General features: G+C 35.6%; 1 protein-coding gene across 6 annotated transcripts in view; it reads left to right on the top strand.

Annotated features, from left to right (window-relative positions):
- The window catches only part of LRRC4C (leucine rich repeat containing 4C), a 484,097-nt gene that overhangs the window by 199,068 nt on the left and 258,421 nt on the right, over positions 1–26,608 (top strand). For all 6 annotated transcript variants that reach the window (XM_036385102.2, XM_036385097.2, XM_036385100.2 and 3 more), the window contains exon 2: positions 2,406–2,494. The gene's annotated coding sequence lies outside the window, so the exon portion shown is untranslated. The remainder of the gene's footprint in view (positions 1–2,405; positions 2,495–26,608) is intronic.

The raw sequence follows: 26,608 nt of genomic DNA, 5'->3' as shown, positions 1-26,608 counted from the left end.
GTCTTTCAGCTTGCCATGTTTAATCATTATGGTTCTCTTAGCTACAATGTTTCAAGCTCAAGACCCTCTGCAGTGTAGACAGCACTAATTATAAAGCCCTTGACTAATGTTTGTATAAAATTTTATAATTACATCAATATTGCATCATGCTGATTAAATGTGGTTTCATATTTAGAGTATCTCACCTTAATTCCCTTTCTTCTCTTACTGCTTTTTCCTCCTAAACTCACAGTGTTAAACTTTCAGTAGTGATTATTGAAACATAAAATGTTTTTGCATGAGAAGATAATTGGTTTCAGCGCTTCGTGTTTAATAGCGATAATTTTGGTCACTACTTGAGCATGGACTGTGAGACAAACTATTTTAGAGGACTTCATATTTTTATTTCTTCATAAAACCATTATAATCTTCCTCTTCTCTGAATTATCTTCTGTGAAGTGCCATACCAATGACTTCTTAAATGTCAGTAAATGGATTTTTTTCCCCAAATTTTACATTTCTCTGGTTTAATTTCATTTTCCCTCACTCAAATTTCTAATATTTCAACTAAGGTGATCTTTACATACATACTCAGTATATTCACAATAAGCAGATGGTACCAGGGGCTAGACATTTCTGTGTGGTCACTGCAGGTCAAAATTACACTTATACTCTTAGGTGGCAATCCTAATATTATGTGGCCACACACAAGAGTGTGAAACAAAGCTTCACTACATTATCCAAGGCAGAGAGGCAGCATTGTTAAGCAGGAATAAGTTATCTTTTAGTTGGTCCTGTGGAGGCATTTCTATGAGAGTCAAAGTAGGTGAGCTGCACATTAATAAATCTTTTGAAATTTTTTCTTCTAAGAGATAGTGAGGGAAAGGCTACACATGCCTAAGTTTTACATGGAAAGATAATTTTACTGCTTCGTGCATTTGTTTACTCTCTGTGAACCCATACATGACTTTTGAACAACTGGAAGTTGTCAAACCAGGCAAGGAGCTATTGGGAATAAAGGAATCCTAGAATAGGCTGAATCGGAAGGGCACTTTTAAAGGTCATCTGGTTCAACCCCTATGTTGTGGGCAGGGACAACTTCCACTAAATCAAGTTGCTTGTAGCCAGTCTGTGTTTCTTTATGGTTAGATAAATGCAGGATGTCAGAATTACTGTTCCATAAAATGCTGACAAAACTGGAAAGCTGTATTATGCTACCAGCACTCATTCCATGAGCACCTGCATGCCATCCCTTATTTCTTTGTAAGAATTTGATGAGGCTTTAGAGTGTGTGTGGACTCAGTAGACATAACCTAACATATTCTCTCACTGAAAATATTACCCTCAGTAATAATTTTAGTAAAGTAATAATAATACTTCTCTGTCTTGAAAGGTTAAAAATTACTAAAAGCTTCTAAGTAATTTTTTCCTTATTTTGTTTAGTGTCCTTATCTGTAGGATGGCTGAGTACTGGTTCACAGGGGTCACAAACAGTAAAGAAAAAAACCCAATAATTTAGTTATTCAGTTGAAAATATTCAGGAATCTGAAAAAATACATTCACTTGTCAAAAATGCTTGAATTCCCTGTTGATAGCAAGTTCCACAACACTGATGGAAATCTTATAATGTTTTGCTATTTTAGGATAAGAAACAAGACTTGCTAACTAGCGTTTGTTTACAGGTACTGATTTTTTAAAATCAGTATAATTTCCTACTAGAAGCAAAGTTATGCCCTCTTAAGCTTCTGTCAGAGCAGTAGAAATGAACTGTATATAGAGCATATATTCACATGTATATATGTATAGAGTAGTCTTCATTTTCTTGCCAGCCTATTCCACTCTTAAATTGATTTTACTGCAAGAGTCTATTATTCAGCCTACCTGTTTCTTTTTTTCATGTGTTCTCATTAATACATATTGAAAGGGATAAAGGAATGTATGCTGGGATATAATATGCAGGATTTTCTTCAGATCCTTTTCCCATTAATATTCAAGGAAAATCTGATATTTTTTTACATAAGAAAAATATTAGGGTTTTTTTGGACACGATTCCATTTTCTGTTAGACTATTTGTGAAAAGCATTTTTGGTAGAAATTGAGAATACTTTCTTCTTGAAAATAAAACCTTTGTTCCTGGTGATACAGAATAAAACAGAAATATTGAACTCCCTGCAGCTCAAGTAACACTAACCTATACATTAAACATATCTTGAGTATTAAAAAATATTAAGATTTTGCTTCACCTTACAAATGAAGATTTAATTATGCAGGGTTTTTAATGAAATTGTTCCTGTAAATTTCCCAGCTGTGGTAATGTATTTTCAATTTATTGTCACATTGTGGCTACAAAAAAAAAACCAAAAAACAAACTGTGAATAATTTGACCTCACTTATATTTTTTTTTATTATTTGTTTTTGTCTTTCAGAAATCAATTCTTTATTGCAAGAAATTGTGATTATTTATTGATTGAGAAAGAAAACAGACTGATGCTCTCTTGGGTCTTCTGAACAATATGTAAGTTAAAGTTTGTCTGTAACCCTGATAATTTCTTCAATTTAGGTAGTGATTATTATTTGATTTTAGCAAAGAAACCATTGGTTAGAGATGTTTCTTAATGTATTTTTTTAATCACAGCAGCAGCTAAGGTACAGTGGCAGATTGTCTGAGGTAATACCTTTTGAAAGGTATTTTTATCCCCTTGTTTTACTTTGCACATTAATATTCATCAGGTTCTTCTAATCATTTCTAAGCTTCTCATAGGCAGGTTCATAGCAGCACAAGTTAAAATCCATCATAATTGTTAAGCAAAGCTCTGAAAAAAAAATTATACAGGGCCTACCTGCTCAGCAAAATGATCTGGCACTAAATAAGTGCCTTTATGCGTTAACTTCCCCCCAAAATAGCAGTATTGTGACCTTTTCTGGTAGGAACTGCAAAAACACAACGACACAGTGGCTGAGAGAAGTGTAAAATCTGATTAAAATTTTCAGTTTGAAGGAGATGCTAAGTAGTATTAATGACCACCTCTGACTTAATGCACTAGTACAGAAAGGGAGGCTAAAAAGTCCGTTTGCTCTTTCCCAGGGCGATATGTGTGGAACAATGTCGCCTGCTCAGTAGTAGCATGGTTTCTGGTATTGCTAGTGGAACAACAGACTTAACTTTTCTCCTGTTGATGTTTGATTTCATTGCCATAAGCATTTCCTGCCTGATAAAGGCACAGTTCTTGAGGTTCATGTTGGATCTCTGTTATTTGTTTGACTTTTGAAAGGCTAATTGATTCAGCTTTGTTCAAGGCGTTGTCTTGGTCTTTTCTGTGCATGGACATTTGTGGGGACAATTCATGGGCTCCAGTGTTAGGAGACTGAATATCTGTCATCCAAATAGTCATGCACTCACACAGAAAGAGGACTTTGAACATCCTGGTTTTCAGTGTTTTCAGTATGATTTCTGTCACTGTTTTTAGAAATGCTCCAGTCCATGAGTAGAAGAGATGTCACCGGCTGAGGTGATGTGCCATATCTAGTGACTAGTCAGAACTTAAATGTAAGGTCTGACACACAGCCAGCCAACTTGTCTTTGTTCAGGTGAACTTTCCAACTACTCTAAAAGTAAATTACCTAATATAAGATGGTATTTTCACAAATAAATTAATTGAAGGAACAAGTGGTTTGACTGTGTTCAACTGTAGGTGGGGATTCTCAAACTGGGATGCAAAAGCAGTGTGTCTGTGCTCTCTACTGAAAAAATGACAAGAAGAAGCTGCGAAATGGGTGTCTGGACAAAAAGTTCAAGATGTACTGTCAAAATTCTTGTTTTAGCTGAGCAGTTGACGCAGATGTTTGTAGCTTCCTAGAGGATTAGACTGACAGAAAAATAAAAGCACTGGGCATCCCTTTATCAACATCTAGATAGTTTTTTTTCTGATTCATAAATACTTTCAGTGTCATGATCAGAGGATTTAAGATCAAGGTTTTCATTGTTAGGGAAAACAATATATTTTTCTTCATTATGTTGGGAAGATGAAGTCTTTTATTTGATATGCTCATTAGATTTTGTGATAGAAGCCATCAATTTGAAATAAAAAATTAAATGTCTTAGTACCATTTTATTGTGCAGACTAAGAGTTAGGTTGCAGCTGGCCTAAAATGACTGCAGAGCTACTGGCTATAGCTGATCAGGAAGCCTCAGCTTTCCATATGTGACATCCCATCATTTACATTTTCTGCTATTGCCATTTTTTGAAGCCTGGTCCTTCTCTCTTCGTTTTGGAAGACTCCTAGTCCCTGTTGTTGTAAAAGGTTAGCAAAAGCTGTGCTGCATGCAGTACTAATTTATTTACACCCCCCCTCAGTCTAGGAGCTAACAAGATAACTAAACACACGTGCTGCAAGTCTTTGATTTTCAGCACATGCAGCAATCAAAGGAATTCTGGCAGCCACAGGGTGGTGTCAGTACTGGTGAGAACTGATCTACATTTTGCAAGTTTTTTTTTTTTCACATCAGAAAATGCAGATTAGTGGAAACTAAAATCTGTGTCCTCAGCCTTTCATCCCAACTGGCTTCCTGATAACCTTTAGGAATAACAGTGCTTTTTCACTGGTAGCTAATTAAACACAGTTCTCTCATGGAAGCTGTATGCCACAAAGCCTGCAAGTTAGAAATTGGCCTGTGCCCCTAGTTGGGGTGTTTTGGTGCTAGAAGTAGCTCCTAGGAACTCTGAAGGCCTGGAAGATGGTGTTGGGGCTGGAGTCCTCTGTGCTTTTAAAAGGCTTGTCTTGCTTAGAGTGCTTCACTTCTGGGTTAACTCCCAACTTCCAGATCAGTTTACAGGATTTTTAAGTATTTGGCAGTACATTGAGGATCTGTGAACCTGGGGCAGCTCATGATAAGTTTTGTTTTTGTACTGCCTTAATATCTTTCATTTGCTTGAGTTCTGCCTGATTCAGTTTGTTCTGTGTGTTTGTTTTTTTTAATCATTATTTGATAGAATAGAAATTCTGTTAGGAGTTTTATTGCTGTGTGATTTGGGGGGTGAAAAAATAATCATCTGAGTAGTGCTGATAATAATCCAGGTACATAATGTTTTAAAGAGGTTTCATGTGGATATTATTCTTCAGCTGAAAACATTGTTTGGGAATGATTGATTTAATTATTTTCTCCAGTTAGAGACTTGGCTTCTAACTGGAAGCATTTTATGCTGTGTAGTTACTTGAGGCACTGTTATTTTCAATTCAACAGGAAACGGCTCTAAGTAAGAGCACAGAAATGAGTGACAAAGTAAGAGCACAGAAATGAGTGACATTGTGTTAGGGGGCTGCATATCTCAAAATACACAGCTTCAGCCTGCATGCAAAAACATCATTTAGCTGTGATAATAGAAATTAGATTTCAATCAGTATGCTCTTTGTTATTAATCCATTTTTCTCCTTTCATCTGAAGAGGTCCTAATAACATGTTAGGCAAATCACACTCTTTAAGAGCTGATTTGAAATAAAAATGCTTTTGAAGCCTTGTAATTTCAGGCATGCATTTTGTAATAATAATATGTTTCCTTGCTGCTAATGTATTGACGCATACTTGTAAATGTGCACAATGTTTTTCTTTTATTTTGGTCCAAGTTTATTGTTAGGAATTAAATAATTCTTCCTATTTAAGCAAATTTGTGAGGAAACCATAGGAGGTACAGTAAGAACATTAGATTTGAAGACCTAATAAAGACCTTAAGTTCTAAGGACTGGTTATTAATTTGGGAGGTTGAAGGCCTGAGGTTAGCTTTTTCCTTTGGGGCAGAAGTGATGGTGTTTCAAGTAGTTATAAATCTTTGATGTTTCATCAGTTTCAATTACTGTCTGAAGGTGAGGAATTTGTAGTGTGTGCACCCAAGCAAACACTTCTGTGTACATTCTGCATAGGAGCACTCTCATATAGCTTAGGTTGTTATTGGAGTCTCAACTACACAACTTTATACAGCTTCATTCTAGCAGACATTTTTTGTGATACAGAGAAAGAAACTTATATGCAAGCTTTTGATAGGCTACTGAGATTAACATTTTGGTTTCTAGGGCCAGCTTGAAGAACAAAAGAATTACTGTAAAAGATGTTGTGAATTTACTGCTAATTTAGTAACATTTCTCAGTTTCTTCTGCTGTTTTTAGTCTAGCAAATCTTAGCTACCTAATATCTCCTTTTAAAAACTCCCTTTTGAGGCGGGTGGGGTTGGGGAGAGTAAACAACTCCCCTCTGTGAATGTGGCTATAATGCTCTATCTGAGCATACCACTTCCTGACAGTCTCCCTTTGTGCCACCCCAAAAGAGGGTGGTGTGCCCAAAATCCTTGTCTTAAGGACCTTAAAGGGGCCTCTCAGTATTATTGTCTGCTCTCCTACAATTTTGCTGCTTCTTGTAGGGTCGATTTCACCACACATCCTTTTTCTTTTACAGTCTTGCTTTTCAGCATCCTTAAAGCTGTGTGAGTGAAATTGGATTGGATGAGTAGGATCCTCTGGTCCATGCTGCCACACATGAATTGACAGCCCATGGACAACAAAACCCCACTCAACCTGCAAAGGGTCATCTGGATGAATGGGGCCAAGAGCTTCATATATTCCTGTCTCAAAAGCCAGTAGCTTTAGGACTTCCTCATGTACCAGTGTCCAGTCACAAGAAGCTCTTTTTCTGGTTAAATCATCAAAAGGCCCAGCTATGATGGAAAATAATTAGGAGAATGCTTCCTCCAAAGCCCCGGTAATAAGGGACACAGCCAGGTGCATCTTTGGGCAATCTTTGTGTTTCTATCTGCTCTGGCCTCCCGTGGCCATCCTTCCTCAGGAGGTGCTTCTGCTCTGACGGCCACGCTTGGGCAATACTGGGCCTTCAGGGCAGGGGTGGGACCTTGCTTCCAGTGTGCTAGTGACTGACAGCTGCACTAGCGGCTCCAAAGGGGATGGGGGCTGGGGCAGAGCACTATTCCACCTTTGCTGAACTTGATCTGCCCCCTCCCACACGTCCCGTAGTTGTTTTGAGCCAGACATCATTTTTTTCAGTCTTTCTCAGACTGCTGAGGTACTGGGCTTATTAAAAATTGATTTGAAATGTATCAAGCATTAATGACTGTGAGAAAGTACGGCTAATATTATTGGGTGTCTGAGCTACTTCCACACACCCAGGGAAGAAAGTGAAAGATTAAAAGAAGGCTTTGATTAGAATACATCAAAAGCCCCGTGCAGTTCAATCTAGTTGTCATAAACCATCATGTATATTAAATGAAGTTTTTTTAGTGCTTAAATTAAATTTACTTTATTTCTAGTATTTATATTCTTTATTTCTATTAAGTATTTGCATTTCTTAGATATTTTCATCCTCATCAACTTAATACAATGTTATTTATGCCATGAATCACATGTTAAATACAACTTTATTCACAAAAATTAAAAGCTCTACTGACTCATTTATAGGTTTTCAGTTTTCAGACTTCAGATCTGGCTGACAGTAAAATTACTACAAAATTATTTTGTCATCCTAGTCTCTTTGGAACAGGAATAAGATATGTCCTGTACATCACCAGTTTATGGTCTTGGCATTTAAAATATTTGTGGTAGATACGGCATGGTTGATACCAAGCTGAAGCTTCTTAAGTTATATCTTAAGTGTTGGCAAATGTCATTTTCCCCCCGACCCCCCACTTGTGTCCTTAGAGCTTTGATATATTTACATACAAACAGCTTCTGAAGATGAAGAAATTAAACATGTTATCCCCTGTGATTCTCCATGACTGTCTTTTAAAATGTCAGAACAGCAATTCCAAATTTGGATTTGCCCAGATTGGAGCGCTCTTGGTTTTGCAGACAGGCTTGAAGGACTGTTTAGCTCTTAAGCCCTTATTGTTATATGGTCCTGAGATATTTTAGGCCAAGGAAGTAAAAGCTCTCATAGGTGACTGAAAAGTAGGGAAACAGTTTGATTTTGTATATACTTGTTATGGACTATTTTTCTGCTAAACAGAGGGAAGTTTTCTTGGTGCAGACTCAGGGATGCTGCTTTGCTAGAGAGTTTTCTCTTGTTTCCATTTGTTACTTGTCTTGGCTGCTGCAGAGGTGCAGGGCTGCTGTCACACAGCTGGCAGCTTGGCCCTAACACAGGGAGCAGCTGTCCATGCACTGGGTGTCAGCTGAAAGGTTGCAGCTGGGTTTGGAAGTGAGGTGTGTGCCAAGACCAAACAGGTGATGAAGTGATCTTGTTTTGGAGGAAAATTTTGATAGATGTCTTACAGTACTTGAACCTGATGTACCAAAGAGGTGTAAGAGAGCTGCTCTTCTCCCCAGTTCTAAAAAGTGGTGTTTGAATTTCCCTATTTTTGAGGTATTGATATCAAACCCGCTGTTGGGTTCTTCTTTGTTGCTGCTGTTTTACTGGCATCCTGACAATCCTTCTCTTTGTTGAAGTTTCATTCTGTTACAATTCTTCTGTTTGATAAATGTTCCAAACTGCTTTATTAAAAGAAGCCGGGATACTCTAGTGATTCTTACCAAGTGTATCCCACATTTGTTGTTTGTTGAGCAAAGGTACAGAATTCATATGCTAAAGTTGTATCTGTGGTGTGAAAAATGGATACAAAGAATTTTAGCTCTTTTTCATCTCTGGAAACTGCATTGTACCTGAAAATAAATTCCAGCTCTAATATGCATTTCTGTTGCGGCCATAGTAAATGTTATTATTATTTTTCTCATAAAAAATTAAGGTAAATATTTGGTAGTGTAGTTTTACATTTGCTGTGCGCAGTTGTTTTTCTAGCAGATCTGCTTCCCTCAAAGATAAGATGCCAGGCTGTGATTTATATGTATATGTCTGTCTAAATAATCTAAATATCGATGTCATAAAGATGATGTATCACTTCAGTTCTGGTATTCATTGCCAATTTTGTTAGAGAATTGTCACTTCTGCAAATGGAAATACTTCAAGAATTGGGGAAGAGTAATTAAGTTTGGATAATGCTATTTGGCTAAAATAAAACTAAACTAATTTCTTCACTAAATTCAATTCCAAATCTATTCAGAGTTCTGGAATATTAATTTACCAATATCCTATCCACCACACACATAGTCACTCACTCATGTTTGCTACCTAATTCTATTTTGTTCCTTTGGAAGATAGAACTGTCCGCTATCAAAAATGTCTGTGCTAATTCTCAGTCATTCTGGTTATCTGTGTATGTGTATATTATATTTCTTTAAGGTAACCTGCCTTGCTATTTAAGAAAACAATGCTGTTACTTATGGTATGGCTATGATCACATACGTCCACCTGAAGCAGCCATATGTTTTCTCACATTGACTCCCACTGTAATGAGACTAGTAGGAAAGGAAAAGAAAGGCAAGTGAAAATACAGGTTTATGAAAAATATCAGCTACTTAACATCATTTGAAATAGTAAAATAAATTCTGGTGAAGAAGTTTTCTTTACTAGGTGATGTAGCTAAAAATACATGGTAAATCGCCAACAGTTGGCTAATATGAGTACAAATAAAGAACATGATTGATAAATAAAGCACATAGTTCTCTAGCTCATCTTGCACAGAGAAAGGCAAAGGTGCAGTAAAATAGGAAACCTGAAATTTCACAAGGTGATTAGCACAAAATAATTAAATGCTATGAATTGTTTTATTAAGCAGACATTTTATTGAACAGTCACCCAAGTTCTGTTGCTGTCACCTACATAAGCTTAGATCACATTAAAGTCTGCATTGATTTCTACTAGATATGCACACATCCTAAGTCTTGGGTGGGGGGCTGTGGCTAGAGTAATCTGTGAATGTTATCAGGCAATGTGAAAAATACAGCTACTGTCACCCTAAACACATCTGGGATGAATCAGAGCATCAGTGTGGCTTTAAATGTCCCTGCTGCTGCACACCATGAACCTGAAAATGGATCGCTTCTGTTCTCCAGAACACAGCCAAAATGTCTCAGTAACAGAATGAGAGAGCTTCCACAAGCTGTCTCAAGGCTCTGAGGGTATAATTTTTGGAAAGCTCCTTGGCTGAGCCCAGAGTAGTAAAGATTGGTAGCACTTTCTGTAATGGTCTGCAGCAGCTCTTTTCGATCAGCCTGTGAGCTTTGAATGAGTCAATAACAATGCAAGGACAGACTATATTTTTACGTCTTAGGACACAGTTGGTAGGAATACTCTTTTGGGTGTGGAGAGCAGCATTAAATGAAAGAGCTGACCAAAACTATTACTCTAACTGTTCTGGAGATAAAGAGTAGTCTGTTCTAATGTCCTGGTCTGAATTATAGGAGACAGACATCTCAATGCAGGTATAATCCTAGCTATTAGATATTCTTATATCCCTCTCTTGTTTTTTCTCAACTTGAGACAACTGCGTTTCTGTGAGCTTTAGATGGTTTGGTTTGAAAGAAAAAAAAAAGAAAAGGGTCAAAAATTTAAAGTAACTTCAGAAATGTGGGTGTCAAAGAAATCCATTTGAGGATGCTGTGGTTTTTCCTAGGGGAGTAGTTCTGTTTGAGATTACTATGAGACAAAGCTATCACTTAAGAAAATATGGGATTTTACATGCGCTTCATACTCCTGGCATCTCCATTAGAAAGTACTTAAATGATTTCCTGTTTCAAATATTGTTAACTTGGATAAATGCCCACGTTTCATGCTCCAATTACTGTACATATTTTTAATGCTAATATCTTAGTAAAATAATTGGTAAAAATAGTGGTGTAAAAATGGTGAACACCTAATTTATATTTCCTATATGAAAAATAGAAAATATAAAAGAAAGCAACTTTTGTTTCCCTTTCATTGTATTAGTCCATTTTGAGACACTTCTCAAGCTTCCATGGAAACATTTAGCCAGAGACCTGGAAAAGATCAGAAATATGAGCAGCAAGCTCTGACTTCATGCACTCTTTGTGCCCTTTCTGCCAAGCCAGAGCAAATGTATATTTGTTACTCCTCAGTGCATGTTATGAATCAGCAGCAAAAAAGAGGATGGATAGAGAAGATGTCATTCAGGGTGAGAGTGGTATTTTTTGTAATTCTTCATTATGCCTTCTATTTTGCTGGTGTTATTGTCCTCCTAGGCCCTAAAGAACACTTTAAAGAACAATTCAAAGAAGCTTTGGTACCATACTGACTAAATTTCAATGTCATTAACTACTCCTCCATCTCATAGGCATTCTATCATGGTATTCCAAACATTTCTTTTTTCAATTCTATTTCATTTTCATAAGCAGCTGTCTGAATGGCCAACAAAGTACAAAAGTCTCTCTTTCCAATACATGTAGCTAGAGGGCACATCAGATGTATAAAATGGACTGAAAGAGTAACCAGTGACATTAAGTGGTGGTGGATCATGCAGAAATATAAAATTCTGTTGATGCAATGATGATGGAGATATATTATACTACAAATACAGAATGAAATCTTTTTATCTTCACCTCTGTTCACAGTAGGTGTTATGTTTTCACTAAGGGAAAGTAACCTTTGTAACCTTTTGTTCTGTTTGGATGGAGTAATTGATGTTTGCATCTGTGCTATATTTGCTCTCTTTAGAAAACAAAACCCAACAAGACTTTCCTGAAAAATATTTAAGCTTTACAGAACAAATCAGACATGCTTTATGGAGCATTAGCTCCATGTCTTTACTGACAGTTATTCCTGTTTTGTGTAATACTTCCCAGACGATAAATATTAAATGCTATCAGATGCTTGATATTTTCCAAAGAAGTCATTATACTTGCCATCATGTCATTATAGGATTTACCTTTTGCTGTGGTTTTTTTTGTGCATTTTTTTTTTGCTGCTAAAACACAAAAAGTGATTACTTCACATAGAATAAAACCCCCCAAAACACATTTAAAAGCATTTGCATGTTCTTTTTGAACATGTAATAATTTATGTATGCTTATCCATAAATTATTCAGCATTTGTTGAATGTAAATGTGGCTCATTGGGCTTGCTGCAGTTGGACTTTCCCAATCTAAATGATTGTTCAGCTTACAGTTGGCAATTCTGTTATAGTTGCTAGTTCAAGGCAAGAAAGGACTGCAGATGGAACACCCTGGTTTTGTTATGGGGATCCCATCCCCCAAATGTTTTGACTTCTACTCTCAGAAAACTGCCCCAAGCATTTGCTTATGTACAGCGTAGGAAGAGAGATGCATTATCACTGTGTATAATAGTCCTTTATTAAAGGAAATCTTCATACCAGCCTAAATCCACTTCATCAAAGTAACTTAGTAAACTGAGACATGGATGTTCTTCTTCAGATTAAAAAAAAAGAAGGAATAAAACACTATATATCTAGAAAGTCCAGGTTGAAGAAATAGGCTACAAACCCAGAGAAGTCTGCCACATGTACAGGAAGGTTCAAAGAAACCTGATGAATGGGATGGTAGAAGCAAGTAAGTACATGTAAGGGGAAGAATTGCTATCTGTCAATTTATTGACAAATTGGCAAATTCATGGTTGAAATTCTACAGGAATAATAGGATCTTTATATGTACTAATAGATTAGACTGTCCCATCTCTTGAATTTTTGGATTGGGGTGTGCGCAGAGGACCTTCACCAAAAAATAAACTTGTGGAAATCATGTTTACAGAAGATTGCAGAAATAAAACTTAAAATGAAAGCTTGAAGAATAAAACAAGAAAGGATATGGTAGCAAAGATATTTTTTTTGTAAAACATGCTGTCTGGCTCTGAAGAACTAGTGCATGAGAAATGTTTTTCAGTAGTTCCTTGTGCTTTGTTTTTACCAAGAGGGATAATACTGCTTTTGAAATGAAAAATTGAAGGAAGAGCTGACAGTGGAGTTTATTCCCTGATAAGACTTGCTGAGCTCCAGAGCCCTACCCTTAGGAGAACTTTTGTTTCTCAGACAGAGGCTATTGAAGAGGAGCCTGATTTTTTACAAGACAGGTGTAAGTCTTGTTTGCTACTGTAGAAAAACATTCATAAAATTCAGTTTTAACTCTTGAGAAATTTTCTCCTGTGCTACATAGTGTGTTGCTACTGAGCTCATAAGAAAAACTATTTTACTAAATACAAAAATTCTAGCAAACTTCACTTATGCTGCTTTTTAGGTCAAGAAGAGTAAAATGAAAAGGGGTGATGTCAGTAAAAGCCTCACCGAAAGATCAGAGAGATTAGGGTAACACAAGAAAAGCAAAAGCCAGATACTATTTACAAATCAGAGTTGTTCCATTGTCAAATTAAGCAGAATAAATAAGCAAAGAAGACAGCAGTCTCAGTATTGTATGGTTTTTTGAGTGGCTGGCAGGTTTAGGGGAGAAAGATTTTTTTTTTTTTTTTTTTTTCCCCAGACCCCCTGGTGAACTGTGTACATGCAATGCTTTGCACTCAAAGGTTTTAAGGAAAAAAAATTAACTAACTTCTCATTTGTTATTACTTTGTCTTTCTGAAAACTTACAATGATAGGCATGATTCCTTTTAATATGGAGCCTGAAACATACAGGAAGTGTAATATCAGCATTTATACCTAAAATTTAGGATGTTTTCTAATATATTTTAATCCCTGGGAACAGCCAGTTAGATTTTTTGAGATAATATTTCACTTCTGATCCAATCCAAGTGATTTATCCCGATGCATTTGGCAGACAAATTATCTGCTTAAATGTTGATGATGCTACCAAGACTAATCTCCTAGAGATAACAGCATTTACTGGTTAGAACCATACTGAGAGTGGCTGTTTGTTGGTTGCATCATTGATAAACTGTCTGGACATTAAATATTTATTTTCCTTGTTTGGTACATACGAGCAAGTGTTCATCTGTTGCGGGTCAATTGTAAGAGAACCTTAAAATTGCACCAAAACCTGTCGTAGAAACAAAATGAAAACAATAGTCCTGCTTTTCTACTGGTAGGCTAAACTGTATTATGCTTATATATACACCTTGTGATTTCCAAAATAATTCCTGAAGGGAGAAAAACTGTTGGCTACTGGCTTATTGCAGTGAAACTGTGCAAGCTCAGAATAGTTCTGGCAATAACAAGCTGGTTCTGGTAATAACAAGCTATACTTACATTGTAGGAATCTAAACCAGCCCCATGCTATCAGAACATGCTACTGGGAAATTAACTCCACCCCAGCCAAAGCCAGCACAACCTACTACACAAAACGGACTTTGTTAACAAATTTTGTGAATAATCAACCTATTATCTTTGCACATACTCAATAATGTGTGCAGTGTATCAATAAAGCTGCACCACCCTTACATCACCTTTACAAGGTGAAAAATTGTCTGACATTCTGGTAATGTAGCCTGTATATGCTCTTGTGAAGCAAGACAAAGAAAAGGATGTATATTTCTTTAGAGAGAGAGAGAGAGAAACCTAGATGCAGGAAAAAGAAGCAAATGGAATTGGTGGTACGACACAGGAACAGGTAAATCATGAGCTATATTTTTATAATATTTTTAGTTCTTAATTTAGCTTTTTATTTAAAGCTTTGAGATATTTACACTTAATTTCAGAAGAAATTTTAATTTTGTCTTTGAAATCTTCATGTTTTACTAATCTAATGAAAAAAGAAATCATGATGTTTGCAAATGAATAATTCTACTTCACTTACATTTCTTCAGTGGTGCAGAAAGTTGTCAAATACAAACCCATAAAAATTATTATGCCAAAAAAACAACATTCAACAGTTATATCATGGCTCTAAAGATTTTTTCAAAATATCTGAATGTATTTTGTGTATGTGCAAAAACCAAATTTCTGATACGCCAGATTTATTTTAGGAATACAAAATTCTTCATCTGTGTACTATTTGAATTAGCCATCAGTTTAGAATCTCAGATAACAGAAGCCTGATCAATTTTAGATGGCACAAATCAACTAAGTTGATAAACTGAAGTCAGCTCCACTCTGAAGGAAGTGATACATCATTAAGTGATAGCTCAGACAAAAACAATCTGAATAAAAGGTGCAGTCACTCCTAGACTGAGCTAGAAAAGCCTAACACTTTCTTAGCTCACCACTGGATTTTGTTAGTGGGTTTGTGAAGTGTGTTACAAGAGCCCCCTACTGCTCTCAGCTTTAAAAATGAATGTTATACTTACTGATTATTTATTAGATACTTTGAGATGAATTGTAGAAAAAAATGAAAATTTGATAAGCATGTTCAAGTAATTCTCAAGCTTTGTTCCTCTTTGGCAAAAGGTGCAGAAAACCAAACTGGTTACAAATATAAATAAGGGCTTTTTTATTGTTTATTATATACTTTAAGAGAAATTCAGCTGATCATTATTTCTCAGTGAGACTTCATTTCTGTGGGATATTTCCAAGCAACTATAAATTAAACTATTAGCCTATACTACTGCTAATATTTTAACTGAGTAAGCACAACTCCTTCTTTTTTGTTTTGCCTCATTATACTTATCTTATTGCATAGTACAGGTTATGATCAATCATGATTCAAATATAAGTTTAGGTTGTTTTCCCAGTTCTTTTGCCTTCAGTCTGACAGCTGCTCCCTTGACATCTCCCCAGACTAGGCAGACCTTAGAAGTAAATAATGACAGGCAAACGAAGAACTGTCTCTCATGCTGACAGTCATTTTTCATTCCTGAAAGATACTGTCAGTTTCTTGGATGACTGCTTGAGCTTCTTGGAGTGCAGCCACATTTGTTTTGTTTTTGAGAAGTTCAAGAGATAGCAGTGTGAAATGAGTGACCCTTTTCAACCTTCATCTTGAAAAAAGCAATTGAGTTTGCTTAATTTTGACATAAACTTAGAATTTTCTCTTCCTTTCTTCAGTCAAAGTGAAAGCAAATGGAATTTTATTCCCTTAAAAGTGTTTTCAGTAACTTCATCCACTGATTTTTTTTTTCTGGGAGTCAAAATGGACAAACATGTCACCAACAGTATTTTTTTTTGCACATGCAGTTTGCTAATGTGTTTCAGTAGTATTTCTGATCCCTTCAAATAAGTGCTGTTATGAAGAATTAGAAACAAAGAAGAAAGAACTTTGCTTTAACAAAGTAACCACAGGATGTTAATGAGTAATTCCTGCACTGAAATTAGAATTTTTTCTGCTTTTATTATTTCAATGAGGATGCAGTGCCATAAGACCTATGGAGTAAGTCTTGTGTACAAGAGGGTAAACCCACAAATAGCAGGAACAGAAAATTCTGACTGATCCATTAGATAAAAGTTGTTCAACAAATCGGTAAGGAAAATAGATAAATCACTAAATAGTATATTTTTTCTTTTCCAGTCATAGAAGAGAAAAACAGGCAGTGTGCACTTTTCCAGTGAAAATGGAATGAATGAAATGTTCAATAGCATTCTCCATGGAGGGCCTGGAAATGTAAATATAAATGAAGCACTTTCATCATGACAGTGCATCCAAAAAATCCTTTGAATTTAGGCCAAACAGCCCTAGAGAAAATGAGAAATTCCTAATGCTTCCTGCCAAAGAAAAATAAATATGATTCCAAATTGAAATTCATGACAACAGTTGCATATCTGTTGTTATGTTATACAGAGGAAATGTTGTTTGATTATACATGAAAACCAATTGTAGGTCACGGATTTTAACCCTCAATACAAACAGAAGGTAGGGTAACTGTTGATCTTCTAGCCTCACTTCATGATGTTCTTTTCAACAAAATATATAGGTAAATTTAGATTTTACAAAAAAAAAAAGGCAAATTGCATTACATTTCATTCAACAAAAATACGTAGAAATTTTGGTGGCAATACAGTTTGTGTGCTTGTGTCTTTTGTTGCTTTCTGAAATCTTCCCTTTGGTACCTTGGGCTTTATATTTCATCTCCTTGCAGATGTAAAGTATTTATAATGCAGGTACTTAACATAGAGCAGGATGTTTCAGAGTTCCAAATTATTCCTTGTTAAATAGTAAGCTCATTTGTACATGTTCTTGTCACTACATGGAAAACCTTGATAGTAAGTCTGGGTTTTTTTTCCTCAAAGGAATATATCCAAAATGTCTCTTGAAAAACTCACATCAGAGGAAATAAGCGTGCCATGCTAGTAATGGATGTTAAAGTGAATGGAGAAATAGCATTAAGAAGGAAATACCATTATATTTGGTGTATAGCTAGCCTGAGTAATCTATACAATTATAGAAATTACAGAAATCAGGTATTCAGAAAGGGATTAGGCATGTAGAATTAATAATGAGAGTATCTGCAATGGCATTAGTGAAGAGCATATCTGTAAGGATTATAGTATTTATTATTACAGGAGGTACATTCAACACATTCTTAGTATTAGAGATAAATGTGCTTCTTTGGCTAAAGTATAATTGTAAAAGTCTCATTTCACTATTCTATTAAGGTTAAAATAATGGAGCAACTCAGATTTAACATGGCACCTTGAAAATCAGGGATTTTTTTTTTTGAGTTGCAGATATACTGTAATGTTGAAGGCAACAGAAATAGAATGGGGGGAAATTCCAAATACAAGAGGGAGAAATTTCAGTGATAGATGTCTTTGTCTTGGCAGCACAGAGCATCATCTTGTTTTTGGTTAATCGCTGTACAAATTTTATAGTCTATAATTATCTTTAATTATAGAGATACACAACCATTATTATACTGAAAGGAAGATGATAGTTGTGCACAGTTAAACATCCTTCTTCTATGTCTCTATTTCTGGAAAAGAGTATGGAATTATAATACTCGTAGGTGTTTCTTCTGTCAGTTTTGGAGCAGTATACATAACAATTATTTCTATTACCAACTTTCATCACTCATTAAACAACTTTGAAGAACTGGGAGAAATATCTTGCTTTGTGTCAGTAGCTGGCAAAGCAAAGTTGTAGAACAGCAACAGGAAGATGAAGCTATAACTGTATTAGTGTTTCACTCTCCAAATGATCCGAGGCACTGGCCTAGTACTGCTCGGGAAGGGTGGGCCTTTGTCACCCAAAATTTATCCTGACTGCTTCTCAGTCCAAAGTGACTGAGTAGTTTCAAGGTCAGGAAGGAAATCCTGTTGCCACTTAAGAGATCCAAACCAGGATTTGGACAGCAAGCAGTCTGGAAATGTGCCTGAAAAAAGCTCCAGTGTGGATTTGCTGCTCCCTGAGGGAAAGAACCTTCGCTGTGCTGGTTGGACCATATTGAAACTGTTCAATGCTGTGACAGTACTTGATTACACAGCTGGGAAGGAGTTAGAAAAGGAAAAGCAGTATATCTTATTTTCAAAATTTGAGATGTGGTTTTGCTTCTGAACAAGCAGGAGTACATCATGGAATATATTAGTCTCTGTCAAAGCTGGTAATGTAGCTCCAGATCATTCTTCTGAATATTATTTCTCAGAAAAGGCTTCTTTCTGTAGTCTGCACCCCTTAATTTACCAAAAATTAGGCAAAGAAACATATCAGTGATATATATATGTAATCTGACGATGAGTTGCAGTTTTAATAAATACATGTTTTGCTGATACTTCTTTTTACTGAAGAAGGAGAAAAAGTACAGGAAAATGAGCATTTATATAATAATATAATTATATATTCTTTGCAATATCTTTGTTGTGTTTCACATTTTTTTTGTTTGGTCTGAAAACAAGTACTACATTTGTAAGACCATGTGTTACATAAAATGGCAAAAATGGAGTCACTGACTGCTCAGTTCCTTTGGTTTTAACCAGAGAACAAAAAAAAAAAAAGGATTCTTTTTATGCCATTTACAGGTCAAGGAAGTACATTCCCCTTACTTTCATTTTCAGATCACGAGCAGCCTTCTCTGCCCATCCCACTTTGTCTTTCATTTAAAAGATTTGATCAGAAAAATACTCATGCCATCTTCCCTTTTCCAAGCAAAACTGGAACGTACTAAACACTCTAAGTTGATTCAAAGCAAAACTGTGGATACAATGGCAGAGATCTGGCAGCTTCCCAGTGGCTTCCTGCGCCTTGTTTCTTTCTGTGTCTCGTGCAGACTAGGGAGGAGGGACTGCCCTTGTCCATGCGTAATAGGTGTGAGACGTGCAAAGAATGCTCATCTCAGATGCACAGCCATACATTGGAATGATGGCAGGCCCCTACAGGATCAGATTTAAATTTTATTTAAAGGCTTGTCTTCTTCGGTTTGAATCTTCCTTCAGTGTCATCTATTGGTACTACTCACTTGGTTCTGTGTAATACTTGGCTTAATTTTGTTAACAAAACTTTGAACTTAGGAAGTACAGGGATTGAAAAACCTGATGCAATTAATACATTTGAGGAAGGAGTTTCTGAGATAACTCATAAATATTCTCTTTTTTATTATGATTGCATTATTTACTTGAGATTTTATCTGCTTTCTCCTTCAAGGGGCTCCTTTGTTTTTAAAATTCTTTTATTAGGAGTCTTGGAGACATGCAAAGCATGGCTTAAAGCTTTCCCAACCACTTTATGTCAGAGGTGCTTAACTGAGGTGGGGGTTTTGTAATTGGAGGAAATTTTACATAAATGCATTTCTAGGTTTCGCTTTTTGTTACGTCTGCACAGACAAGAAAATGAACCTTGTGTTATTTGTGATATGCTGCTTTGATGGTCATCTTATTCAAATATCTGTCCATTAGGGATGTCCATGCTATCCTAAAATACATTTCGCAAAAACAGCTCAAAATGCATAAAATTACCTTCTTTTAGCCAAAATGGTCCTAAAGAGCACAGCCTAGTGATTCACATCTCTCTTAATTCATGAATCATGTGCTTTTTCTCTTGCAACAATTATTGGCTGTAACGGTAGCTGATCAACTTTCCTCTCTTTGTTGAAGAGAACTTTTATTTCATAGTACAGTACTATTTTTATAACACAATTTAAAAGAATCCTAATTTAGGGATATTTTTAATATTCTTAGAGTCATCTTTTGAATATTATCTGAGCCAGGTAATTGTTATCCAATATTTCTTTTCCATTTACCAGATTACTCTTCAGTTATTGTAGAGGTAGACAAAGATTACTTTGCCATCTGAGGTAGGAATACATTGCTTGACATATAGAGAAGTCCAGACATAATTTTCCAGAAGTCAGCATGAAAGTTATATACTTAAGTATGACTATTTATGTATTTTAAGGGTATAAATGTTTTGAAATTCTACTGGTTTTTTATAGTCTGATTTATTATCTTTTTCTGTTCGGGTTTTTTTTTTTTTCCTCTTTTCACATCTAATATCAGCATGTATGATAGAACAGCAACTTTGAAAATTGTCAGTTCTTTAAGTGGGGCTCAGTCATTACAAGATCACCCAAGGCAAATTGAATCTTAAACTCTTCCAGGCAGTGAACAAGGAATTTCTAGCAGAGGTAGAGAAAATAAAAATTTGGTCATAAATATATACTGTGACGGTCTCTTTTATTAGTTCCATATTCAGGTGATGACTTCAAATTACAGTAAACAGTAGCATCTACAATACTCAGAGGAGTAATGGCTTCCTTTATGAGGGAGGTCTGGAAGAGGATGACATAATTAACATAGAAAAATGAGAAGTGAGAGGGGACTGTGTTTATTTTCTCTAAATGCATGAAAACACAAGTGCCAGAGCAGGAAGAATCCATTAAAATCTGGGGCTGGCAGAGAGGCAAATGGAGAAATTAGGCATGAATACGTTTTGATGGAGTATTTTAAGTATTGTATAGCCTAGCTAGAAAAGAGCTAACTTTCTGGGAAAAGGGAGAATTATTAGCACAATGCTTGACAGCTTCTGATAGTTATGACTATATTTGCTTGCAGCAAGAAGTTGGATCCAGTGACCTCTGAATTCTCAGATATATTTTTGTTGCTAATTTTTCTCCCTTTCTCAACAATATTTTCTTTTCTGTCTTTGGATGCCTATGTACTTTTCTGAGAGAAGAGAATTTTTTTTCATTTCTTTCCCTTTAGTCAGTAGGTCTTCCCTAGGAGAACTGCAAAAGGAAGACTGAAAACATAAGTAAAACCAGCTGTTCTGCTGAGTGCTTTCATTGCAAATACCAGAGCAGTTGGGACCAACTTCAAAATGTGTCTTGATTCCAGGAAGTCTTGGTAGTCAGGCTGTAGGTAAACATAAAAGGTCTTTATAAGTCCTCAGAGGGCTTGGACAACGGGGAATGGTTGGAAAAGGAAATATGGTGAAACCTGTAAATGAGTGAATCTCTATTCCATATGGGCACCAGCGAGTATCACATTTTAATAGCTTTCTTTCATTCTTCATGTTCAAGTTACATTAAGTAAAACTATTAAACTGAAGCAATTAATAGTAGAAATGGATGTAACAAGCTGATACCATCTAAAAGTCTTGAATTTCAGAAAGGGTCAGTGTTTAAGGGCTGTGCTGATAAGGTAAATTGCTGTAAAAAACTATTATGGTACAGCAAATCCATTATCCAGAACTGAAACACAACCCTTCCTCTGGGGTGATGTATGGCAGCAATTCAATAGCACACACAAACACTGGAGAGTAAAAAGAGATTAAAATGACAGGACTGTAACCGTATGGTCACCACTGCAGTAAGTATATAAAAGGGAAAAAAAAACTTTCAGATGATGCAAGAATTTTTTTCTTTACCTCTACTGAGAGAGGTTAATAAGAAAAACTGAAGAAATCCTCAGAGAACCCTTTGTTCACAGTGCTGAATTATTTTACAAATGCCGAAATTCAAATCCCATCTGCTAATAATTCAGTTCAGAATACACTTGAAAAGGCCTGTGATGGGATGAACTTTTACAGCTAATTTGAGGCTTCGTCAATAACTCTTTTGAGAGCTGTTGAATTGTTGGAATTTGAAGCGGAAAAGGACATTTTTGAGTGTCAGCAAATGTGCATTATGGCTATGCTTGTTGCTATTTCCCTTGGAATGCTGGAATTTTGGAAGCTGTGTGTAAGAGCGGATCCTATATGGAGAAGATTTCATGTTTGGCCTTGCTCATGTTTATCAAATTTCAGCTAATTTGAAATCTGCCTAAAAAAATAAAAGGGTCTTTAAATTCAGTGGCACCCAAGAATGACGTTTTTTACTGGTTTTATCCAATTTGGGAAGGCAGGAACAAAGACCAAACAGATGCCACAAATCAAAGAAAGGTCTTTCCATAGTAGTTTCTCTGTGATGGAAAAAGAAGAAAATCCTCTGTTTAGAATCTTGAAATGCTGGAGCGTGCAGAACAGGCTTGGTGCAGAGGAAGGAGATGCCCTCTGTTCATGCTCACAACATGAACTTCCTTTGCTGACTTCCAGTTTTCTCTCTTTGATTAGATTCAGTAGATCTGTAATTGCCCTTCTTTCGTGATGACTTTTGTGCTGGTGAAAAGGTATCAATTGACAACCCTGAAGATTAAAATCCTTTCTTGGAGATTAGTATGGAGTATACAAATGCGATGGGGTTTTTGAAATTGTCAGTGCACCTCAAGCCTCAACCATTGAAACCTTGTTTAAAAATTGGGTAAGCTCTGTCTCCACAACCTATTCACAGAAGAGTTATTCTGTTAAAGTAGCATGCCATGATTATATTCTTTTTTAATTCTTCTAATACTAATTCACTTTGCTTGATAATTTTCGCTGTTCTTTTGAGGGTTGAACGAAGTTTAGCGTTTGGGCTTTCCCCAAGTCATACTTTGTTGTGGCCTCTATTGGTTTAAACAATTCAGACATGCACACATCCTTGACCCTAGTAAATTTGTGTACAACCATTCAAAGTGTTGAAACCAATTCCAATTAAAAACATGCCTCTTGTTTTTATGTAATACTTATATAGCTCTTGTACTGGTTTGCATTGTAGTCAAATTTGCATCTTATGCTGAGCTGAAACAAGTAAATTCAAAGATACCAAATATCGCTGGAAAAGCAGTGTTATGATGTAACTAATAGTGACTGACTGCTTAATTTCAAGTAATTTTTTAGTTACTTTGAATGCAAACAGTTATCAAAAGTAATGGTTACAAAGCCAGACATGGCCTAGTATGGAAAGAATTTTCTTAAAGATAACTTAGCCAGCTTTTAAGTGAAAAAATAAGATTTTTTTTTCTCTAATTCTGAAATGTATTTTAGACTTTGAAAACTGTTTATACACAAAGTAGCACTTTATTTTCTGTATTAATACTGTAGCCAGAGGGAAAGGCCTTGCAAATTAATACTAATAAAACCACAATATTCAATTCCTTTACAAAAAAGAAAAAAACAGCACAGTATAAACAGTTTGTAGTTTGTAGGCCAAATAATCTAATAGTCCATACTCCATTTCTGGAGAAGATGTTTCTAAATAGAAAATATTTCCAGTGAATTTGTTTACCTGAACACAAACTGCAACAAGCAATTAAAAAAATCAACACTAAGTTTTATTTAGCAACTATTTCACTCTTTTAGAACTGGAACAGATTATAGTAAGACTCACTCTGTGTCTGTGTTTGTGCAGAAGGATAAAATCTGATTACACAGATGCAATTCTTGGGAAACAGAGGTTTTGTGGCCCCACTAAACAGTGTACATTGCATTGAGGTGTACCAGTGAATGGATGAACCAACTCTCCTGCTGCTCTACAGCAGCAGGTCTTTACTGGTAAAATTTGCAGTTTTTTGGAACTTTTTATAGTACTCTGTATTTTGCTGGTGTCCAGCTCCAGCACTGAGATCTCTCTGAAATCTGTCCTAATTTAGTCAAACCAGGAAATTTCTCTTTGATGGTGGGTTGTTGTTTTGTTTTACTTGCTTAACGAATGTTTCATTCTCTTCACCACATCAAATTTAGCCCAAGTTTCTGTGCTTAGTTTTAAGGAGCATGATACAATATTCATGTCAGAAAGGGAAAATATATGCCCTGAGTTTTTGAGTTTGTGCTGTGTTGCATGCTAAAAATGTGATATGTTTGTGGTGTGTTGCCTTCTACAAAAAGCAGCCCAGGTAACTTGTTTGTACATGTTTTTACTAGAAAGGAGAATAGGAGATACTGAACAACAAGAGAGGTAACATTCATAGTTGCTGCAGTACATTTGTGATCGATTTGAAACAATTTACACTTCAAATAATATCTAAAGTTGTTAAAGTATCTTAATATCATAATTCTTTTCTTTTTCAAATAGCACAGTTGAGGTGCTGTGATGCTGAGATGCTTGATAAGAGTTGGCATATGGAAGGGATATCATCTTTGGTTGCTAATACCCTAGCATAAAATGAACAAATATGAATGAAAATATACTTTGTTTGTTTGTATGCCTATCTAAGATTAAAGTAAAAATCAAGCCCAAAATCAAACATAAGTTTCTCAGATGGAACTGCCTCAAAAATTGCTTACTGGACAATATTTTTATTCAGCACACACATAACTTTTAAAGAGAGCCTTTTAAAAAAATTCTAGTACATCTACAGTCAATTAAGATGGCCTATGGAAGGAAAATCAGTTGTTTTATGACCTTTTGACAAATGAAAAAAAAAACCACAAAACCCCACCGTTTTAAGGTAGTTTAATTGCCTAAATATTGGTGGTTATGTAAATATTTGGCAATAATTTTTGAATGAAGGCAACTTCATGTTTTCCATCTTTTATCCCGTCCATGCATCCATTTCAAAGTTAAGACAGATTACTGTAAAATCTGTGTTTTCATCTCTCTAATTTTAAATTATAAGCACATTAAAGAAGTATGAAATTTTTTTTACACCCACATTAAAAAAGTCACATCAAATGTTTGACATACCAATAAAAGTTTTTCCAGATAGAGTTTATATGATACACTGTATAATGAGTGTCTTCCATGGCAAGAAGTTTTTATTGTGCCATTTGGACTTTCTGTAGTGTTATTTTCTTTGACATATTTACCCAGGAGCTGGAGGCAGATGTCTTGACCTTTTTATCAATATGTCACTTCATTGGATATGTGCTGAAATTAGGGAAAAGATGGGGACATAGAAAGGAAAAAATCAGAGAGAAATAGGTGCTGAATGACTCAGAGATATTAACACTTCTAATATGTTGAAAAGGAAGTAAAGGCTTCTTTTGTAGCAAGCTAAATTAAACATAAACTACTTTTTCTTTTATTCTTCATACCCTATTGAACTTAAGGGCATAGGCTATATGGCTGAAGAATTGACTTCTAATACTTCTCCAGTACTTATTAATTTCAGATTAGAAATATTTAACTCTTAAACCTCTTAAGCTGTCCAAAATAAGACAAATAACTCTATCTTTGGAGAATGAAAACAAGGAAAAAACTTCTCATTATGACTACGTGTCTTCAGTCTGCTTGCACTCAAGTGACACAGTGACACATGACTGATTAGCTCACCAACTAAAGTTTATAACCTCTGTTACACAACAAATGTAGGTATAATATTAAACTATTCCTACTAATTATAGAACTCTGTCTTGCTAACGATAATTCAACTTCAGATTCTGGTATTTAATTTCTTAAGGACACACTTCCTAATCAGAACTAGACACACTTTCTTTGCCAGTGAAATCTGTGATTTTTAACTGATACACTTGTAGGAAGCCCTTAGAGTTTCTAAAACAAGAAAATTTTTTTATTTGAACACTTCCGTAATAGTTGTTATCATCAGACAAAATAGACAGAAATATTAGGGAGAGTGGTGTGTGTAGCACCAGCTTGATGCTTTTTAAATTTGCAGTGGAGGCTTGATTTAGTTGCCTAAATCTAGCCTCCAGCTGCCTTTCCAGATGGGCATGAGTCTCCCATAGATCCTGTTATATCTGCCAGACTCCTGACAATGTCTCACATAATCCTGGAGCATGACAAATAGCATTAGACGTTTATACTTAAGCAACAGATTGAGCCCTGTATGTTTAAATATCAAGAGTATATGTCATTAAGCTTTACTGGGGGACTTCAAGAAGTGTTGTGAAAAAGTAAAGCATTTCTGAGCTGGGATCAGAACAGACTCAGGAGTTTAGTTCATTGTGAGTCAGGATTTAACTGCGGGCTATCAAAGGAGACATTAGTATGAGTTCCATATGAAATTAATCTTTTCTAGACCCAGGTCAAATTCAGTATTGATTTGGAATAAGGATTTTGGCTATCCCAAATAAAGTGTTCTAATGATTCTATATTAAAAAGAAAAAAAAAAAAAAAGAAAAAAAAAACCACAAAACCACCAGACAAAAAAATAAAAACCCAAACAGGATGAAAATAAAAAAAGAAAAAGAGAAAAAGAGGAATATATTTCCAAAAAACAGTGATATTACTTCTGGTTTCTTTGCTGTTTGAAAGTTTGGCTAATTCTACTCTGTCTCAAAGCACCCTGTGGTTTTTAAATGGATAGGATATTTACATCTACCTACTAATCTAAAGGGCTGACAGTGTTCATCTGTGCTGTTAAACCACTGCTGTGTTCTGTCTCATAGTTGGCTGCACTTCACTAGTAAATGGAATTAGTCTATTATTATAGAGTTGTGAAGTGCTTTGAGGTCTGTCAGGATGTATAATATCTTGTGATGGCATGCCAAATAGGTAAATACCTCAACCATTTTACACTCTTTAAAAAAGAGGAAAAAAAAATTAAATTATACATTGTCATTGTCATTATTATTATTTCCACTTTTTAACTTTACAGGAAACAAAAAACCTGAGGAAGAAGTGTTACACTGAGAATTTTCCAGTCACCTTTTTTTCAGAAATGTACAATAGGTATTCCTACAGCGATGAAATATATTC

Source organism: Molothrus ater, chromosome 6, assembly GCF_012460135.2.
Source record: "Molothrus ater isolate BHLD 08-10-18 breed brown headed cowbird chromosome 6, BPBGC_Mater_1.1, whole genome shotgun sequence".
Taxonomy (NCBI): domain Eukaryota; kingdom Metazoa; phylum Chordata; class Aves; order Passeriformes; family Icteridae; genus Molothrus; species Molothrus ater.
This window is presented reverse-complemented; position numbering and strand designations above follow the sequence as displayed.